The 7,024-nt window shown below is 40.0% G+C and overlaps 1 non-coding gene across 1 annotated transcript; it reads right to left on the bottom strand.

Moving 5' to 3' along the window:
- Positions 1–2,922: 2,922 nt before the first annotated feature.
- On the bottom strand, positions 2,923–3,004 carry trnas-gcu (transfer RNA serine (anticodon GCU)). The gene has a single exon. It is a non-coding gene; the product is annotated as a tRNA-Ser (tRNA).
- Positions 3,005–7,024: the final 4,020 nt, after the last annotated feature.

Here is a 7,024-nt window from a genome sequence, read left to right as displayed (position 1 = left end):
GGAGTTGCTGTGGATGCTAAATACCGTAGCTAAACACCAATCATACAACAGCATGAAGACAGCGGAGCTCTGACTATAGCTCTTGACACACATACACACACACACACTTTGTCTTAACACGCCAACACAGTTCAGTGTACTGTTACGCTGTTATGTTCAGTCATCGTTCTTATGTTGAACATGAATACATTTACTTTGTAAGTCATTATGGGACAAATTTCTTTTTTCCTAGCAATTTTCCTTCATACTTTCTTGCCGTGAAATAGGTCTTAAATTCTATTCAACGTGGTCTTCAAAATTTGAGTTGCTGAAACCTGCAGGAACCCTGTGTACGTCACCAGCAAATTGTTTCAGCAATCATGGAAACAGAACAACAACTATTAAGCATTGTGGTGATTTATTGTATTGTAAGGATTACCGAGCCTATCGACACAATATTAGTGCATTACTGTTGGAATATGAATTTTAAATGTTTGCATTTAATCCCAAGTATCCTCTTCTTTTATCTCCACAGATCTCCAAATTAATCGAGTCCATCAACAAGCAGATGCAGACGAAAGGGCGGGACCTCACAGAGTACAGGGAACGCTATAACATCCGGTTGGTGGGAGAAGGTGAAGCGGAGGCACAGGGCCAGTCGGAGGCATCTTCCAGTGACAACAAAGATGGCGGGTCTAAAAGCGGAGCTGGCGTTTTAGTGTCGTAGTTTGTTATTATTGAGAGCGACCGTAGGGCCTTATGATTTCTCCAGTACCTAAAATATGGTTGTAGTCACACAATTTAAAATGTATCTTCTCACACTTGATTTTGATTACATTTCTGCTCAGATACTGCACTTGGTACTGAGGTACTTTGCAACAGACACCGACTCACACATGTGAATGCTAGTGCTTCTAAAAATGTAGGTTGTTTGTCTTAAATCTGCCTTTCAGTGAAGCTGACTTTCTTTTTCTAGAATATTGTGGCCTAAATTAAATAATTGAATTGTAAGTTTTTGTTTTCGTCTTACTATCATTTACGCATGAGCAAATAAATACTTCACTGTATCAGAGTACGGCAAAATGTAATCCACTTATTAATATACAGTTTCAAGGATGCCTAATAAAAAATTCAAAGAAGAAATAAAAGAATCAAATGTTTAGAAAATGCAAGACAGGAGTGCACAGATGAAAAGGAAATCTGAATGTTTATGTTAACTTAAGACTTTTGACGTACAAAAAAAGCTGATTTCATAGGGCCCTGAATTAGGTTGAGCTTTGCAAGAAGTCACCCTTGCCAAGGCAGTTCAGGTCCTTGAAGGCATTTTGACAACATGTGTTCTGAGCATGAACAAGATAATATACAGTAAACATGTCACTATAGATCAAAATGAACGTCAACTTTTTTCAGCCTCTGTAATTTATGACTCGTAAAATTGTCTCCATGCACAGAATGGCTGCTGGTTTGTATTCATATAAATGTGTGGTCAGCTTTTGTACAGAGGTTAATAAAGCGGACATTATGATGGGACCACAAGTCAGTACTACCACCACAACCTTGATGATAAAGCCCCGTTATTAAAAACACAACATAAGTTGTAGTCTGGTCTATAGCACATGTTTGAGCTATGTTGAATTCATTTCTGAACTCTGTCTAAAATGAGGAAATGTCGCCTCGGACCTGATGTTTTTGCTGTCAGCACTGTTCATGTAGTCATGAGGACAAAAATGTTTTTGTTAATGGTCATTAAAAATGTTTCTCAAATGTTCTTTCTGTGTGTTTTCTTACATCATTACTGTGTGCAACAAAGCCCTTAGACGTAATCAGATGTTTACAATTTAACATCACAGCTGTAACTGTTGCGACCTGGATTAAAATGAACACAATTCACATTCCTGGTTTTGTTGGAGATTAAGTTTTTCCAAAAAGAACATCAAACAAAATTACTATCACCTCTATGTTTGCCCCTCAATATATTGAAGACAAATAGAAATATAATATTATAAGATTCAACATATCTATCTATGCTAAGATAGACGTTTATTGATAACCAGCAGGGAATTTGAATTGTTGATGCAGTACTAGGAAATAAATACTTTAAAAAAAGTATAGAAGCTTACCAGTAAGTAACACAATCAAGTTAAACAATTTAAAGAATAAAAAGAAAGACATGACATACATAAACTGAATGAGAATAGAACGTTAGGAGACAATTGTAAAGTGAGTGGCGCAAAAAAAAAATCCAGTGTTGTTATTAACAAGGTTAACAGTGTAAACTTTAAAGGTGACCTATCATGCAAAATGCACTTTTGTACATCTTTTATACATGAATATGTGTCCCCGGTGTTCCAGGGAACTCACCAAGTGTCAGACAACACAACCCTCTTTATTTTCCTCCATACCCAAATCTCTTAAAAAGGGGCTGCAACGGATCTGATACAGACTGATCCAGATTTGAACACTTCTATGACGTCACAGAAGTGGCGCTACGGCTATTGGGCCAACTCCACTAATCAGGAGGAGACAGCCACGGACATTGCCGTTCGAAAGCGCTGGAGACGCTGTAGTACATATCCCAGGCCTGTAGATGGTGCTGTTCTCACAGAATCAGCCCATGAAAAGACAGTGTTAAATTGAGCGAAATGAGGAATGGCTAAAATGCTTGATCTGTTTGGTATTTTGAAAAATAAAAAGTATAAATATGCCTTATATAGGTATGGTCCTACACTATGTTATTCAAATATAGCATGATAGACATGATGATAGATATGATAAATAATGATACTCAGTGTGTATATGTATGAAGATAATAGGATATAGTGCAAGAGTAAATAAATATAAAAAGAGAGAACCGTGTAGCAATGCTCTCACATGTGATTATTTTGCCAAACATAATGACTATATGAGCAAATGACATAAACAGTCAAAAATTAAAATAGATATCGACGAGGATGGGATTCGAACCCACGCGTGCAGAGCACAATGGATTAGCAGTCCATCGCCTTAACCACTCGGCCACCTCGTCTGTGGATCTACGAATATATACGCAGACATTTTTATAGACGATACAAATCATGGGAAAACACATTCCTTATTCATTTTTGTTAAGTACTGCTTTCCACCAAAGGACTAACGAAATAGTGGGCATTACCTCTTTCATCCTACATTAAACAAGCTAGCTAGCGAGCCATGCTATACATATGCTAAAAGATCCACATTATGTTGGCCCCTTATACTCCCGACATTACGGTATTACGGATCTACATGCGCCGCTGTCGCATCACAGCAGATCCGGGTTGCAACAGTTATTTTGCAAGAAGATCACGCAGACAGGATTAGGCATCCGGTATCGTTTTGTTTTTGTGCTATGAGAGGCTGCATGAATATCTGCAGAAACTATGCCAGTAACCGCAGAATGTGCAAGTTATTTGTTGTATTCCACCACCCAAACCACCTGATAGGTTGCAAACCCCAACCCATGCTCCTCAAAGAGCCTATAAGTAAGAAAAATAAGCAAATAGTGAACCAAAAACACAAAAAAAAACCAAAACACAAAACCAACCCACCACATCAATCACCACACACCAACCCCACCCAAAAAAAAAGAGATAAAAAACCATGCTAATTCAGCGACAGAAATAGCTCCCAAGGACACAAGCTGAACCCCTTGCTTACCGTTGTTCTGGAGAAACTGGCCTTTATGCACAAACACACTACAAACAAGTTTGTACACAAGTATTGCCCAAGTCTTCTCTAACATCATACCCAAACAACCTGGTCCAAGAAAATGCTCACAAACAGGGTTTTCACAAAAAGTAGACGTCGCTGATGCTCTGCACTCGATTAGTGAGCAAGCTCACCCTAGACAGCTCCATTTACCTGTAACAATTACCACTTATCCAAGCTTTCACAACACACAAAAAACCCACGGTAAACAAATCAGCAAGACAAAACACAAAAACTATACCCAAAACACACAAACAAAACCAACAAACGCCCGAACAAAAACAATAAAAAACCAACCAACCAAAACAACAAAAACAATCACCACCAACAGAAAACCCCCCAAACACCCCGTAACGATAAACTCCCCGAAGACCTTTGTTGCAGGAAAGAGAACTCTGCAGAGGCCAAGCAATGCAATGTAAACCAGGCACCGAAAAAAAACTAAACCGAAGGAGCGTCTGAGATTCTCCCGTGGTCTACTGGAGGGATCCTCTGAAACCCACGCTAGTCCCATCACAAGCAGATACCCAGTGTCACGCACACGAAACTATGAATAAAAAAAGTACGCATTAATCACCCCCAACAAATCCACTCCATAAACACCAAGACTGTCCAACAATCCGCCAAGCCTACCCCAAAGGTCCTGCTTTATCCACCAACCAACACACCAAACCAATCAAACAATCCAAACCTGCACTCACACTGCGAATCTCTTGTGGAAAAGGATGCCTCACCAACCCCTCTCTCTGATGGCCAATAATTTCACCCACAAACAAAAAGGCAAAATGTCAAGTTCTAGCCAACAATAATACTAAACCGATTCATGTCTCAAGCTTCTTTCTGCCCCCAGATCCAAACTCATGAGATGGACCACTACACTTGGATGATGAAAAAAAAACACACTCATCAAGGAGACGCCATGGCACAGTTTCCCACTGAAGCAGGATCCAGTGAGCATTTTAGCAAAGGGCTTGAAGACTAGTGCCTAACTAGTGTTTCCAACTCGTGAGACGACACCAAGGAAGAAATTAAAACCACACAATCACGCAACAACAAGAATACTAAAATAGCCAAATCCAGTGGGAAACCCTACTCCTACCCCAACACCTCACATAGACGATAATCGTAGCCCAGCACACCCAAGGTAGGACACAGCAGTCTCGTAAACCTACATCAATAGACATTCGACATCTAGAATGACACACCGAGCGCTGACCTCCACCAGCAGTTTTGAGGCATGACATGTCGTCGAGACATGCGAAACAACGTGATGAAAGTTTTTTTGTGTTGCCTGCCCTTTGGCAGATCCGCCACGCAAGACACGAATCGCCACGTGAAAACAAGGCAAGATGAATTGGTTCAGCACTACATACCAGTGATCGAGTGAGGTCCCCGGCCGTTTTAATAAGAAACGAGCTGTCGCTTCTCGTGTCAGCAACCCAACCAAACTTCACTCCGCACAGCTCGTGTCACACCAGCCACCAGTTAAGAAGGAACCCCTGGTAATTGTTGGCTACACGCTCACCTGGGTTGATCCCTCGCGGAAAGCCTTCCACCTCTACATCGGGGCACACACACTGTTGCCCCCTCTATGATGAGAACTTCAAGCAATATGGAGATATCCAATCGTATCGGGCCATGGTTATGATACAAATTCAGACATTTGACACAACCATTATTATTCCTCAAAGTTGCCACTATTCTAGCTGAACTCCGACCAAACACTGCTGAAATTCAAGCTTGAACAAAGTTATGTAATTGGCACTGTTTATTCGTCACCATGTTTATGTATATAGTTTAATGCCTACAACCAAGTTGAAATAGAAAACGTGCAAAAAAAAGCTTCAAATTTATACATAGTTCCACAACTTACTCATTCTCCTTGCTACTGATATAGGACATGCAAAAGCCATATATTCTACAATCACAAAACATCAACCCGCGTACCCCTTATTGTCTCCTTTTACAACCCACCAAAAAGCATTAGAACATGCAGTGTATACTTTTCAACACAATGAAGGTAATAAAATGTAGGATTTTATTAGACCACACATAACTTCATTTAATCCCGTTTTCTATTGACCGAAGAGTACAAGATGATCAATTGAGTCCCTTTTTATTCCGCAATAGACATGATGCAAAACCCTCAAATGACCAAGAATTCACCAAGTAAATTAGCAACATAAACGATATTGAACTGAATGAGAAGCAGTTGAAAGCATTATATTACTTAATCAATGTTATCTATAGTACATAAACAACAAACATGTCAACATAGTTAGAACCTGCAATAGAACTTATTGGTACATATCCTGTTCTGCACAGGAGTTTTCTGACGGTCGCTAGAGAACAAACATACTAATTACATGATTCCCTATTGACACCCTCGCATTCACCAATGATCACATAATAATATATCCATATTATACAAGCAATCTTCTTTCTTGTTTCTTGGTCTTGTACCTCTTCTTCTCACCTCCCCTGTCCTACTTGTCTCTCCCTCCCTTTTCCTTTCACATCTTTCACACCTCCATGTCTGTCTGGCTGCAATCACCCCTGTCTTTCTGTCTTCCTGTGTCCAGCCCCTCAGGTGCCCTTGCGAGCTCCAAGTCCGCTGATACAAGTTCTCGGATGCCCTGAGCTCAGCCTTTCCTTGGGTGCACTCGGGGATTCAACCAATGCGCCAGACTTCTCCAACCCAAGGAAGGGACGAGGAGAACAAACGCAACCGGGTTCTGTTTCGCAGCTTCAAAGAGCCCGGCCTGAAAACAAAAATACCCATCCTACCAACCGACGCTGCCTTGATCCTGTCGTACCGTTGTTCCTTCCAACACCATTAAATGAACCCAGTTTTTCTTACTAATATTCTGACCCCAACTTTCTTCGCGAATATTAACTATCAAGTAAAAACATTTCGCTGGTTGGAGAAAATGAAAGAAGGACCAACCCCCCAAAAGGATCTGTAAAACTGGATATATGCAAGTGGAAACAAATCCTAATAATTGAAAAATTAGAGTTTACACTTTTATTTTAATCAAAAAAAAGTCGTGTTCCAGCATACAAGAAGACTCCTCAAAATAATATACTTCAAGAGACTTTCCTAAGAAACAAAAGTCCTAAACCTCAGGTTATCTATCTGTAACATAACGCAGATGATACTATAGCAGCAAAAAAAATCCATTCAGCTTTAAATCACGGCACCCAAGGGTCACAGAATATCTTTTTTCTAAGATATTTCGGCTAGAGTACTAATAATGAATTGAAACAAAATGGCATCGCAATCTGATTATGAGTAAACTACAAACCCAGTAATAAGGGC

The sequence above is a fragment of the Notothenia coriiceps genome, unplaced genomic scaffold (assembly GCF_000735185.1).
Source record: "Notothenia coriiceps isolate Sejong01 unplaced genomic scaffold, NC01 NC01_scaffold00028799, whole genome shotgun sequence".
Classification (NCBI taxonomy): Eukaryota; Metazoa; Chordata; class Actinopteri; order Perciformes; family Nototheniidae; genus Notothenia; species Notothenia coriiceps.
Note: the sequence above shows the minus strand (reverse complement) of the source record. Positions and strands in the feature narration are given on the sequence as shown.